The following is a 15,697-nucleotide window of genomic DNA, read 5'->3' on the forward strand; positions in this document are numbered from 1 at the left end:
TGCCAGAACTGGACAAGAACCTGACACCCTCAGCACACAGGGGGACAAACACCTACCTGGAGGTGACATCATTGCCTCCCCCATATGCCCCCCTAGACACTACTAGGACAACATAACCAAACAAAAACAGGTCACAACTGCTGCAGCTCTGTCGCACGCTGGGTATGTACATAGTCAATACCTACGGTAGGTACACCTATAGCTCATCTCTTGGCAGTAGTACTGTAAACTACTTTATCACTGTCTTCAACCCATAGTCTCTCAGAGCATTCACAGTCAGCCTATCTAACACCCCTATCTAACACCCCTATCTAACACCCCTATCTAACACCCTATCTAACACCCCTGTCTAACACCCTGTCTAACACCCTATCTAACACCCCTATCTAACACCCCTATCTAACACCCCTATCTAACACCCCTATCTACTACCCCTATCTACTACCCCTATCTACTACCCCTATCTACTACCCCTATCTACTACCCCTATCTACTACCCCTATCTAACACCCCTATCTAACACCCCTATCTAACACCCCTATCTAACACCCTATCTAACACCCCTATCTAACACCCTATCTAACACCCCTATCTAACACCCTATCTAACACCTCTATCTAACACCCCTATCTAACACCCCTATCTAACACCCCTATCAGATCACAGAAAAATCACAATTTACTTGATCGGAGCAATACTCAATCATGAGGCATCGAAGCCAAACAAATTATAATAATATAAATTAACATAATATTAGGAAATGCTTTAGATGGAAGGAGGGTAGTGTAGAGACCTACCAAAAAACATTTGGCCGACACCAAATCCAATCCCTCCTAGACAACTTCCTGGACAAAATGTTTTCCTGCAATAGTGAAGGTGTTAACTTAGCATGAAGCTATCAGCTAACATATCATATTTACATTCCAGAAAACCTGAGACAACTAACAACAAAGAGAAATGGTTTGATGAAGAATGTAAAAACCTAAGACAACTAACAACAAAGAGAAATGGTTTGATGAAGAATGTAAAAACCTAAGACAACTAACAACAAAGAGAAATGGTTTGATGAAGAATGTAAAAACCTAAGAAAGAAATTGAGAAACCTGTCCAACCAAAAACATAGAGAACCAGAAAACCTGAGTCTACGCCTTCACTATGGTGAATCATTAAAACAATACAGAAACACAGTAAGAAGGCATGACAGAAAACAGCTCATTGTGATTGAAGACTTCATAGAATCAAATCACTTCTGGGAAAATTGGAACACACTAAACAAACAACACTATCTAACACTCCTATCTAACACCCTATCTATCCAAAATGGAGATAAATGGATAAATAACTTCTTCAATCTTTTCGGGACATATAACACAAGAGCAAAAACATATACATTACCATTTGCAAAACTTAGAATCAGCTAATAAGGAATACCAAAACACACTGGATTCTCCAATTACATTGGATGACCTACAGGACAAAATACAAATCCTCCATTCCAAAAAGGCCTGTAGTGTTGATAGTATCCTCAATGAAATGATAAAATATACAGACCACAAATTCAAACGGACTATTGTTAAACTCTTCAATTCTCAGCTCCGGGCATCTTCCCTAATATTTGGAACCAAGATATGATCACCCCAATCCACAAAAGTGGAGACAAATTTGACCCCTTATAATTACCTTGGAATATGCGTCAGCATACCACAATCAATTTCCTTAGTGAAAACAATGTCCTGAGCAAATATAAAATTGGCTTCTTACCAAAATACCATACAACAAACCACGTATACACCCTGCACACACTTACTGACAAACAAACAACACAAAACCCCAAAAAAGTATTTTCATGCTTTGTTGATTTCAAAACGTCTTTTGACATAATTTGGCACGAGGGTCTGCTATATAAACTGATGGAAAGCAGTGTTGGGGGAAAAACATACAACATCATAAAATCAATGTACACAAATAACCAGTGTGAGGTTATAATTGACAATAAACACACAGATTTCTTTCCTCGGGACCGTGGGTTGAGACAGGGATGCAGCTTAAGCCCCATCCTCTTCAACATATATATCAAGAAATTGGCGAGGGTACTAGAACAGTCTGCAGCACCCGGCCTCACCCTACTAGAACCTGAAGTCAAATGTCTACTGTTTGCTGATGATCTGGTGCTTCTGTCCACAACCAAGGAGGGCCTACAGCAGCACCTAGATCTTCTGCACAGATTCTGTCAGACCTGGGTCCTGACAGTAAATCTCAGTGAGACCAAGAAAATGGTGTTCCAAAAAAGGTCCAGTAGCCAAGATAACAAATACAAATTCTATCTAGATACTGTTGCCGTAGAGCACACAAAGAAATACACATGCCTCGGCCTAAACATCAACACCACATGTAACTTCCACAAATCTGTGTATGATCTAAGAGACAAGGCAAGAAGGCCTTCTACGATATCAAAAGGAACTCAACATTCTATTAGGATCTGGTTAAAGATACTTCAATCAGTTATAGAACCCATTGCACTTTATGGTTGTGAGGTCTGGGGTCCGCTCACCAACCAAGAATTCTGCAAAAATATACTTTGTGTAAAACAAAATGGATGCAGAGCAGAATTAGGACTATACTTGTTAGTTATCAACATCCTAAAAAAGAGCTGTTAAATTCTACAACCACCTAAAAGGAAGCGATGCCAACACATTCCACCACAAAGCCCTCACCTACAGAGAGATTAATCTAGAGAAGAGTCTCCTCAGCCAGTTGGTTCTGGGTTACAGTCTACAAACAAAAACAGACCCCACAGAGCCCTAGGACAGCAACACATTTAGACCAAACCAAATGATCAGAAAGCAAAAAGAGAACTATTTGAAACACTGGAAAGAATCAACCTCGAGAAAAACAGAGCAAATTGGAATGCTATCTGGCCCTAAACAGAGAGTACACAGTGGCAGAACACCTGACCACTGTGGCTGACCCAAACTTAAGGAAAGCTTTGACTCTGTACAGACTCAGTGAGCATTGCCTTGCTATTGAGAAAGGCCGCCGTAGGCAGACCTGGCTCTCAAGAGAAGACAGGCTATGTGCAACACTGCCCACAAAATGAGGTGGAAACTGAGCTGCACTTCCTAACCTCCTGTCAAATGTCTGAACACATTAGAGACACATATTTCCCATAGATCACACAGATCCACTAATAATTTGAAAACAAATCAAACATTGATAAACTCCCATATCTACTGGGTGAAATACCGCAGTGTGCCATCACAGCAGCACGATGTGTGGCCCGTTGCCATGAGAAAAGGTCAACCAGTGAAGAACAAACACCATTGTAAATACAACCTAGATTTATCTGCTTATTTATTTTCCCTTTTGTACTTGAACTGTTTGCACATTGTTTCAACAATAATGTAGCATTTAAAATATTGATATTCTTTTAAATCTTTGTGAGAGTAATGTTTACTGATTGTTTATTTCCCATTTCTTAATTATCTATTCAATTTGCTTTGGCAATGTAAACATACTGTATGTTTCCCTTGCCAATAAAGCTTTTTGAATTTAATTTAATTGAGAGAGAGAGAGAGAGAGAGAGAGAGGAGGAGAGAAAGAGACACAGAGAGAGAGAGAGAGAGAGAGAGAGAGAGAGAGAGAGAGAGAGAGAGAGGAGGAGAGAAAGAGACAGAGAGAGAGAGAGAGAGAGAGAGAGAGAGAGAGAGAGAGAGAGGAGGAGAGAAAGAGACACAGAGACACAGAGAGAGAGAGAGAGAGAGAGAGAGAGAGAGAGAGAGAGAGAGAGAGAGAGAGACAGAGAGACAGAGAGACAGAGAGAGAGAGAGAGGGAGACAGAGAGACAGAGACAGAGAGGGAGACAGAGAGACAGAGAGAGAGAGAGAGAGAGAGAGAGACAGAGAGACAGAGAGACAGAGAGACAGAGAGAGAGAGAGAGGGAGACAGAGAGACAGAGACAGAGAGAGAGAGAGAGGGAGACAGAGGTCCCAGTGTCACGTGTACTCCCTCTCCGGCCTCTAGGTGACCAGGCTGCTCGTTGTGGCGCACACCTGTCACCATCGATACGCGCACCTGCGCATCATCAGACTCACCTGGACTCCATCACTTCCCTGATTACCTTCCCTATATATCTGTGTGCTGTTAGTGTTTCTTTCTTTTGTATTACGTTGTGTCGATGTTGTAAAACACTCACTCCCTGAACTTGCTTCCTGACTCTCGGCGCACATCGTTACAACACAGGAGGGAGAAGATAAAATGATCTCAGGGTATTCCAATAGTAACTAGGAAGTAGACCAACCTACTAAAAACAGTGTCCAAATTCCTCCACAGAACATCCCTAAAAAGTACAAACTGAGAAACAAACATAATTTCTAGGCCAAAGAGATTACTGTGTTGAGAAGTACTGACATGTTATATGACTGTAAAGCTGCAAGGGCGTAAAATATAACAAATGTTGTAAGCCTGGCTGGTCAAAAACAATGCATTCCTCTAACGGCCACACACTCACTGTTACAGAGCAGGAGTAAACCATGGACTATGAGACTCTACAATCTACTGCCCCCCCACCACACCACCCTCTAACTCACAGAGTTAATCTACTGCCCCCCACCACACCACCCTCTAACTCACAGAGTTAAACTACTGCCCCCCACCACACCACCCTCTAACTCACAGAGTTAAACTACTGCCCCCCCACCACACCACCCTCTAACTCACAGAGTTAATCTACTGCCCCCACCACACCACCCTCTAACTCACAGAGTTAATCTACTGCCCCCCACCACACCACCCTCTAACTCACAGAGTTAATCTACTGCCCCCCACCACACCACCCTCTAACTCACAGAGTTAAACTACTGCCCCCCACCACACCACCCTCTAACTCACAGAGTTAATCTACTGCCCCCCCTAATTCACAGAGTTAAACTACTGCCCCCCACCACACCACCCTCTAATTCACAGAGTTAATCTACTGCCCCCACCACACCACCCTCTAATTCACAGAGTTAAACTACTGCCCCCCCACCACACCACCCTCTAACTCACAGAGTTAAACTACTGCCCCCCCTAATAACAGAGTTAAACTACTGGCCCCCCACCACACCACCCTCTAACTCACAGAGTTAAACTACTGGCCCCCCACCACACCACCCCCTAACTCACAGAGTTAATCTACTGCCCCCCACCACACCACCCCCTAACTCACAGAGTTAAACTACTGCCCCCCACCACACCACCCTCTAACTCACAGAGTTAATCTACTGCCCCCCACCACACCACCCCCTAACTCACAGAGTTAAACTACTGCCCCCCACCACACCACCCTCTAACTCACAGAGTTAAACTACTGCCCCCCACCACACCACCCTCTAACTCACAGAGTTAAACTACTGCCCCCCCCCCTAACTCACAGAGTTAAACTACTGCCACCCACCACACCACCCTCTAACTCACAGAGTTAAACTACTGCCCCCCCTAATAACAGAGTTAAACTACTGCCCCCACCACACCACCCTCTAACTCACAGAGTTAAACTACTGCCCCCCCACCACACCACCCTCTAACTCACAGAGTTAAACTACTGCCCCCCCTAATAACAGAGTTAAACTACTGGCCCCCCACCACACCACCCTCTAACTCACAGAGTTAATCTACTGCCCCCCACCACACCAACCTCTAATTCACAGAGTTAAACTACTGCCCCCCCACCACACCACCCTCTAACTCACAGAGCTAAACTACCGCACTACACTACACTACACTACACTACACTACACTACACTACACTACACTACACTACACTACACCACACCACACCACACCACACCACACTACACTACACCACCCTACCACCCACTCGGCTCTCAGGACCTGGAGAATAAGTTGCCTGAATCATGACGACTGGTGTATCCATGACTACTGGTGTATCCATGACTACTGGTGTATTTAAAATATGTGTTACCAGTCTGACCATCTTCATGTGACAGTCCATAGGTAGAGAAGGTAGAGAAGGTAGAGAAGGCAGAGAAGGTAGAGAAGGTAGAGAAGGTAGAGAAGGTAGAGAAGGTAGAGAATATTGAGAAGGTAGATACGGTAGAGAATATTGAGAAAGTAGAGAAGGTAGAGTAGATAGAGACGGTAGAGAAAATAGAGAAGGTAGAGAAGATAGAGAATATCGAGAAGGTAGAGAAGGTAGAGAATATCGAGAAGGTAGAGAAGGTAGAGAATATCGAGAAGGTAGAGAAGGTAGAGAAGGTAGAGAATATTGAGAAGGTAGATACGGTAGAGAATATCGAGAAGGTAGAGAATATCGAGAAGGTAGAGAAGGTAGAGAATATCGAGAAGGTAGAGAAGGTAGAGAAGGTAGAGAATATTGAGAAGGTAGATACGGTAGAGAATATCGAGAAGGTAGAGAATATCGAGAAGGTAGAGAAGGTAGAGAATATCGAGAAGGTAGAGAAGGTAGAGAATATTGAGAAGGTAGAGAAGGTAGAGAAGGTAGAGAAGGTAGAGTAGATAGAGAAGGTAGAGAAGATAGAGAAGGTAGAGGTAGAGAATATTGAGAAGGTAGAGAATATCGAGAAGGTAGAGAAGGTAGAGAAGGTAGAGAAGGTAGAGAATATCGAGAAGATAGAGAAGGTAGAGAAGGTAGAGAATATCGAGAAGGTAGAGAAGGTAGAGAAGGTAGAGAAGGTAGAGAATATCGAGAAGGTAGAGAAGGTAGAGAAGGTAGAGAATATAGAGAAGGTAGAGAATATCGAGAAGGTAGAGAATATCGAGAAGGTAGAGAATGTAGAGTAGATAGAGAAGGTAGAGAAGGTAGAGACAATTGAGAATGTAGAGAAGGTAGAGACGGTAGAGAAGGTCACAGCAGACTATCGCTATAATCTCCTGCTGCATACAATAAAGGCTTCTGGGTGTGTAATGCTGGGTAGGATTAGAATAACACTCAATCCACCTTGCACACTGAAGACGATCAGATGGGGTCCTAGGACCAATATATCCTATTGAAGATTTTACTGTGTGAGGTCATCGCCACAGTAAAGTTCCTATCCAGATAACTAACGGGTTTTGTTTTATTCCATCACTGCTATGTATTTAAGCAATAAGACACGAGGGGGTGTGGTATATGGCCAATATACCACGGCTAAGGGCTGTTCTTAGTCGCAACGCAACGCCCTTAGCCCTGGTATATTGGCCATATACCACAAACCCCAGAGGTGCCTTATTGCTTTTACAAACTGGTTACCAACGTAATTAGAGCAGTGAAAATAAATGTTTTGTAATAAACATGGTATATGTTGGAGACTGAGGTTCTCCAGACTGATGCTGGAGACTGTGGGGTTCTCCAGACTGATGGTGGAGACTGTGAGGTTCTCCAGACTGATGTTGGAGACTGTGAGGTTCTCCAGACTGATATTGGAGACTGTGAGGTTCTCCAGACTGATGGTGTAGACTGTGAGGTTCTCCAGACTGATGGTGTAGACTGTGAGGTTCTCCAGACTGATGTTGGAGACTGTGAGGTTCTCCAGACTGATGTTGGAGACTGTGAGGTTCTCCAGACTGATGTTGGAGACTGTGAGGTTCTCCAGACTGATGGTGTAGACTGTGAGGTTCTCCAGACTGATGGTGTAGACTGTGAGGTTCTCCAGACTGATGTTGGAGACTGTGAGGTTCTCCAGACTGATGTTGGAGACTGTGAGGTTCTCCAGACTGATGGTGGAGACTGTGAGGTTCTCCAGACTGATTTGGAGACTGTGAGGTTCTCCAGACTGATATTGGAGACTGAGATTCTCCAGACTGATGTTGGAGACTGTGAGGTTCTCCAGACTGATGTTGGAGACTGTGAGGTTCTCCAGACTGAGGTTCTCCAGACTGATGTTGGAGACTGTGAGGTTCTCTAGACTGATATTGGAGACTGTGAGTCTCTCCAGATGGATGTTGGAGACTGAGGTTCTCCAGACTGATGTTGGAGACTGTGAGTTTCTCCAGACTGATGTTGGAGACTGTGAGGTTCTCTAGACTGATATTGGAGACTGTGAGTCTCTCCAGATGGATGTTGGAGACTGAGTTTCTCCAGACTGATGTTGGAGACTGCGAGGTTCTCCAGACTGATGTTGGAGAATGTCAGGTTTTTCCAGACTGATGTTGGAGACTGCGAGGTTCTCCAGACTGATGTTGGAGAATGTCAGGTTTTTCCAGACTGATGTTGGAGACTGTGAGGTTCTCCAGACTGATGTTGGAGACTGAGGTTCTCCAGACTGATGTTGGAGAATGTGAGTTTCTCCAGACTGATGTTGGAGACTGTGAGGTTCTCCAGACTGATGTTGGAGACTGAGGTTCTCCAGACTGATGTTGGAGAATGTCAGGTTTTTCCAGACTGATGTTGGAGACTGAGGTTCTCCAGACTGATGTTGGAGACTGTGAGGTTCTCCAGACTGATGTTGGAGACTGAGGTTCTCCAGACTGATGTTGGAGACTGTCAGGTTTCTCCAGACTGATGTTGGAGACTGAGGTTCTCCAGACTGATGTTGGAGACTGTCAGGTTTCTCCAGACTGTGTTGCTGGACAGAAGTACAGCATCTTGTAGCCACATAACAGTGATGAGGCACAACTCCATCTGTAACAGTGACTCCCTCTCTCTCAACACTAGTGACAGATATGGGTCGTAATCTGCTGATACTCACCAGTGTGTGTGTGTGTGTGAGAGAGAGTGGTGGTGTTCATGTTTTTATATTTTTCCCACCTTGTGTCTGTGTGTGCTATCTCTCCTCCTCACCCCCCCCCCCCCCCCCAGAGAGAGAGAGAGAGAGAGAGAGAGAGAGAAAGAGAGAGAGAGAGAGAGAGAGAGAGAGAGAGAGAGAGAGAGAGAGAGAGAGAGAGAGAGAGAGAGAGAGAGAGAGAGAGAGAGAGAGAGAGAGAGAGAGAGAGAGAGAGAGAGACAGAGACAGAGACAGAGAGAGAGAGAGGTTTACCAGGTTTATGTTATTCCAGGAATGTTCCCTGTGCATTAGTCTTAGTGTATACATTTCTCACTAATCCTACTTAACCATAGTTTACCACCGGACAAATACTGTACATTACAGCAGTGTGTGTGTGAGTGTGTGTTAGTGTGTGTGAGTGTGTGTGTGTGTGTGTGTGAGACCCAGGTTAAATAGGTTAAATGCCAAATCCTGGGTCTGTAGTGGTCTCTGAATTGACTCTGTATTCTCAGTAAGACATTACCTTTCTGAAATGGCTCTGTCTTCTCTTTAAGACATGATCTATCTGAAATGGCTCTGTATTCTCAGTAAGACATTATCTATCTGAAATGGCTCTGTATTCTCAATAAGACATTATCTATCTGAAATGGCTCTGTATTCTCAGTAAGACATTATCTATCTGAAATGGCTCTGTATTCTCAGTAAGACATTATCTATCTGAAATGTCTCTGTATTCTCTTCAAGACATTATCTATCTGAAATGGCTATGTATTCTCAGTAAGACATTATCTATCTGAAATGGCTCTGATTCTCAGTAAGACATTATCTATCTGAAATGGCTCTGTCTTCTCTTTAAGGCATTATATATCTGAAATGGCTCTGTCTTCTCTTTAAGACATTATCTATCTGAAATGGCTCTGCATTCTCAGTAAGACATTATCTATCTGAAATGGCTCTCTATTCTCTTTAAGACATTATCTATCTGAAATGGCTCTGTATTCTCTTTAAGACATTATCTATCTGAAATGGCTCTGTATTCTCTTTAAGACATTATCTATCTGAAATGGCTCTGTATTCTCTTCAAGACATTATCTATCTATCTAACACTTGAGGGTTATGTTTCGTACAAGCGAACCCTGGTGTGACGTTTTGATAATCATGTAAATCTCTCTTGGACAAGTTGACTTTTATCAATATATTAATCTCTATTGACTCTCATGTTCGAAAATGCTAATTAGCATCGAAGTAGATTAGCATCAAAGTAGATTAGCATCGAAGTAGATAACATGCAAGACTACAAATACCCTGCCAGCTCCTGCACGTCTAGTTGTCACCTTTGCTAACAGGTATTGTGTAATTTTTAAAAAATTGCACAGGACAGTTCACAAAATTGTCAATTTAAAGAAATGTAGCCAATGCTAAGGTATTAGCGTTATTAGTATTAGTATTAAACAACTATGATGGGTGCCTTCGGAGTGGCACTGCATCACTACAGCCTGCGGTTCGATCCCGGCCATGATCGGTAGTCCCGTATGGCCAGCGTCGTCCGGGTTCGGGGAGGCTTTACTTGTGCTCATCGCGCTCTAGTGACTCCTTGTGGCGGGCCGGGCGCCTGCAGGCTGACCTTGGTTGTCAGTTGAACAGTGTTTCCTCTGACACATTGGTGCAGTTGGCTTCCAGGTTAAGTGTAGGCGGGTGTTAAGAAAGCGCGGTTTGGCGGGTCATGTGTCAGAGGACGCATGACTCGACCTTCACCTCTTCCCGAGCCCGTTGGGGAGTTGCAGTGATGAGACAAGATCGGAATCACGAAATTGGGGAGAAAATTAGGTGTAAAGAAAATAATATTATAATTCAATAGAAAATACACTGGAAAGAGTTAATGTGAGGGTGGCTGGCCTGTCTTTCTTACCTGTCCAGCCCTCCCACCTTTTGACTGATGTCTAAGTAACTAGCCGATTCACTGAACTGTAAATAGAGCTCCAGTGGTTTACTCTTTCTACCTCTATGAAGCAACCATTACAGTCTTAGAGCCAATGTAAGAACATCTCTCTCTCTCTCCGTCTCTGTGTCTCTCTCTCTCTCCCCCCTCTCCCTCTCTCTCTTTCTCTCTCTCTCTCTCTCTGTCTCTGTGTCTCTCTCTCCCCCCCCCTCTCTCTCTCTCTCTCTCTCTCTCTCTCTGTCTCTGTGTCTCTCTCTCCCCCCTCTCTCTTTCTCTCTCTCTCTCTGTCTCTGTGTCTCTCTCTCCCCCCTCTCTCTCTCTCTCTCTCTCTGTCTCTGTCTCTGTCTCTCCCCCTCTCTCTCTCTCTCTCTCTCTCTCTCTCTCTCTCTGTCTCTGTGTCTCTCTCTCCCCCCTCTCTCTCTCTCTCTCTCTCTCTCTCTCCGTCTCTGTGTCTCTCTCTCCCCCCCCTCTCTCTCTCTCTCTGTGTGTCTCCCCCTCTCACTCTCTCTCTTTCTCTCTCTCTCTCTCTGTGTCTCTCTCTCTCCCCCCTCTCTCTTTCTCTCTCTCTCTCTCTCTCCCCCCCTTTCTCTCTCCGTCTCTGTGTCTCTCTCTCTCTCCCCCCTCTCTCTCTCTCTCTCTCAGTCTCTGTGTCTCTCTCTCTCTCCCTCTCTCTCTCTGTCTCTCTCTCTCTCCCTCTCTCTCTCTCTCTCTCTCTCTCTCTGTCTCTCTCTCCCCCTCTCCCTCTCTCTCTCTCACTCCCAAGAAAGAATGTAAACACTCTAAATGGTTGTCAGAGTGGTAGGGACTAGGGAGCACTTGACAGTCATGGATAACTGTGTATAGTCGAGTCAACAGTGCATATACTATCATAATAATGTGTTAAACATAATTTATTGGGCACCTAGCTACAGTCTAGTCTCTATCTGTGTCTCAAATGGAACCCCATTCTCTATATAGTGCAAAAGTAGTGCACGCTATGCCCTATAGGCCCTGGTCAAAAGTAGTGCACCCTATGCCCTATAGGCCCTGGTCAAAAGTAGTGCACTAAAGAGGGAATAGGGTGCCATTTGAGGTACATTGTTCTGTCTTTATGGTCTCTTGTCTCTCTAAACACTTGACACTGTGTTTCAACACAACGTTACACAATGACACATTACTGGGAAGGTCTGACACACATTAGTCACATCAATCACTGAACTTTAGCGGTAACGTCTCTTATAGGGGTTTCCCCAGTGGTCAAACATACACAAAGAATCGGTCCTATCTGTCATACACTGTATTTGACCACGCAGAAACTACATTTCTGGACAGGTATGAGTTATATAGGGCAACGAGTAATACCCATGAGTTATATAGGGCAACGAGTAATACCCATGAGTTATATAGGGCAACGAGTAATACCCATGAGTTATATAGGGCAACGAGTAATACCCATGAGTTATACAGGGCAACGAGTAATACCCATGAGTTATACAGGGAAACGAGTAATACCCATGAGTTATATAGGGCAACGAGTAATACGTATGAGTTATATAGGGCAACGAGTAATACCCATGAGTTATATAGGGCAACGAGTAATACCCATGAGTTATATGGGGCAACGAGTAATACCCATGAGTTATATAGGGCAACGAGTAATACGTATGAGTTATACAGGGCAACGAGTAATACCCATGAGTTATATAGGGCAACGAGTAATACGTATGCATTATATAGGGCAACGAGTAATACCCATGAGTTATATAGGGCAACGAGTAATACCCATGAGTTATATAGGGCAACGAGTAATACCCATGAGTTATATAGGGCAACGAGTAATACGTATGAGTTATGTAGGGCAACGAGTAATAAGCATGAGTTATATAGGGCAACGAGTAATACGTATGCGTTATATAGGGCAACGAGTAATACCCATGAGTTATATAGGGCAACGAGTAATACCCATGAGTTATATAGGGCAACGAGTAATACGTATGAGTTATACAGGGCAACGAGTAATACCCATGAGTTATATAGGGCAACGAGTAATACGTATGAGTTATACAAGGCAACGAGTAATACCCATGAGTTATATAGGGCAACGAGTAATACATATGAGTTATATAGGGCAACGAGTAATACCCATGAGTTATATAGGGCAACGAGTAATACGTATGCATTATATAGGGCAACGAGTAATACCCATGAGTTATATAGGGCAACGAGTAATACCCACGAGTTATATAGGGCAACGAGTAATACGTATTAGTTATATAGGGCAACGAGTAATACATATGAGTTATATAGGGCAATGAGTAATTCCCTCGAGTTATATAGGGCAACGAGTAATACGCATGAGTTATATAGGGCAACGAGTAATACCCATGAGTTATATAGGACAACGAGTAATACCCATGAGTTATATAGGGAGACGAGTAATACCCATGAGCTATATAGGGCAACGAGTAATACGTATGAGTTATATAGGGCAACGAGTAATACCCATGAGTTATATGAGCTATATTGGGCAACGAGTAATACCCATGAGTTATATATGGCAACAAGTAATACGTATGAGTTATATAGGGCAACGAGTAATACCCATGAGTTATATAGGGCAACGAGTAATACGTATGCATTATATAGGGCAACGAGTCATACCCATGAGTTATATGAGTTATATAGGGCAACGAGTAATACCCATGAGTTATATAGGGCAACGAGTCATACCCATGAGTTATATAGGGCAACGAGTAATACCCATGAGTTATATAGGGCAACGAGTAATACCCATGAGTTATATAGGACAACGAGTAATACCCATGAGTTATATAGGGCAACGAGTAATACCCATGAGTTATATAGGACAATGAGTAATACCCATGAGTTATATAGGACAACGAGTAATACATATGAGTTATATAGGGCAACGAGTAATACCCATGAGTTATATAGGGAGACGAGTAATACTCATGAGTTATATAGGGCAACGAGTAATACACACACTACTTGACCAAAAGTATGTGGACACCTGCTCGTTGAACATCTAATTCATGGGCATTAATATGGAGTTGGTTTGCTGCTATAACAGGAAGGCTTTCCACTAGATGTTAGAACATTGCTGCAGGGACTTGCTTCCATTCAGCCACAAGAGCATTAGTGAGGTCGGGCGATTAGGCCTGGCTCTCAGTCGGCATTCCAATTCATCCAAAAGATTTTCGATGGGGTTGAGGTCAGGCCAGTCAAGTTCTTCCACACCAATCTCGATAAACTATTTCTGTATGGACCTCACTTTGTGCATGGCGTCATTGTCATGTTGAAACAGGAAAGGGCCTTCCCCAAACTGTTGCCACAAAGTTGGAAGCACAGAATTGTCTAGAATGTCATTGTATGCTGTAGCGTTAAGATTTCCCTTCTGGAACTAAGGGGCCTGAACCATGAAAAACAGTCCCAGACCGTTCCCATTCTGCCGTTCCCATTCTGCCATTCCCATTCTGCCGTTCCCATTCTGCCGTTCCCATTCTGCCGTTCCCATTCTGCCGTTCCCATTCTGCCGTTCCCATTCTGCGAGGCAGAACATTGACGGACTGACTTGTTGGAAAGGTGGCATCTTATGACGGTGCCACGTTGAAAGTCACTGTGCTCTTCCGTACGGGTCATTCTACTGCCAATGTTTGTCTATGGAGATTGCATGGTTGTGTGCTCGACTCTATACACCTGTCAGCAACGGGTGTTGCTGAATTAGCCAAATCAACTTATTTGAAGGCATGTCCACATACTTTTTGTCTATATAGCTTATAAAGCAACCATAAAAAAGGATCGTTTTCAGCGTGTCACAACAACCATAACCACAGCATCATCAAACTTAGCAAAGTGATAACGTTTTAACCTACATTCGACCCCACAACAACTAAAAAACTTGACTGGGAGGGATGCAATTGTTTAAATGTTTTAATAAATAAAATAGAGTAGTGACTGAAGTAAAGTATAAAATGTAATACAACAATTATAATGTGTAACAACCATAACCTCTGTGTAAAATGACATTTCTCAGTTTTAACACAGTTGGCCACAGATGTAAACCTGAGACTCAACGTCTATGGCTTATGTCAAACAGTAATACGTTCTGTCTGGGTTTCTCTCTCACACGGAGTACCCCAGTTTACCCCTTTACCCCTTTATAAACCACACCATTCATCTTCATTCTGCATTCCTATATCCTCTCTCTCTCCTCCTCCCCCTTTTCTCCTCCCCCTTTTCTCCTCCCCCTTTTCTCCTCAGAACTCCCAGTTCTCCCCATTCTTCAAGTCCTGCAACTCGTCAACATCACATTTGCTCCTAACACTTTATTTACCATTCTAACTCTTACTAGTTCTTTTTTATTTTTTGAATATTTTATTACTAAGTTATTTGAGGGACTCTAATAATTAAAATCAATAGACATCTTCAAGAGCCTTTTTTAAAAATCTATAGCCTTAAAGGGGTCAAAGGTCCCAGGAAAAAACCTCATATACCTTCCTTGTTCAGCCTGCTTTGCTTTTCTTCATTGTTGAACTATCAGCTCTGAAAGTCAACCATGATTATTCATGACATGAAGTAACATAAAGTACACTAGATCAGTGGTCCCTAATCCTGGTCCTAGGGACCTGAAGGGGTGTTCATTTCTGTTTTTGCCCTTAGCGCTACACACCGGATTAAAACAATCAAAGCCTGATGCGTTGACGATTTTAATCGGGTGTGTAGCAGCTAAGGGCAAGAAAAAACGAAAAATGTACACACCTTTGGTTCCCCAGGACCAGGATTGAGAACCACTGCACTTGAGTACATACACAGTGCATTAACCGTATAATTTAGATAACAGGCAGGCTATTCAAACACTGATGTTGAATACAAAACCTGGCACGATAGACACAGACACAAAAAGAGGGCTACGAAGTTGAAAAGACATTGCACTGTGTTTACTGTTCGTAGTCTGTAGCCTATATAGTAGCCCTATATCCCACCAACAACACTGTCGGCCCAGTGAAAATGCCTAACGCTTTAGATAATAGTACAATTAGCACATGTACTAAATAAT

The 15,697-nt window shown here is 43.4% G+C and overlaps 1 protein-coding gene across 5 annotated transcripts in view; it reads right to left on the reverse strand.

Annotated features, from left to right (window-relative positions):
• LOC139578036 (myelin regulatory factor-like) overlaps nucleotides 1–15,697 on the reverse strand; it is a 73,417-nt gene that overhangs the window by 56,790 nt on the left and 930 nt on the right. The window lies entirely within an intron of this gene.

Source organism: Salvelinus alpinus, chromosome 6, assembly GCF_045679555.1.
Source record: "Salvelinus alpinus chromosome 6, SLU_Salpinus.1, whole genome shotgun sequence".
Taxonomy (NCBI): Eukaryota; Metazoa; Chordata; class Actinopteri; order Salmoniformes; family Salmonidae; genus Salvelinus; species Salvelinus alpinus.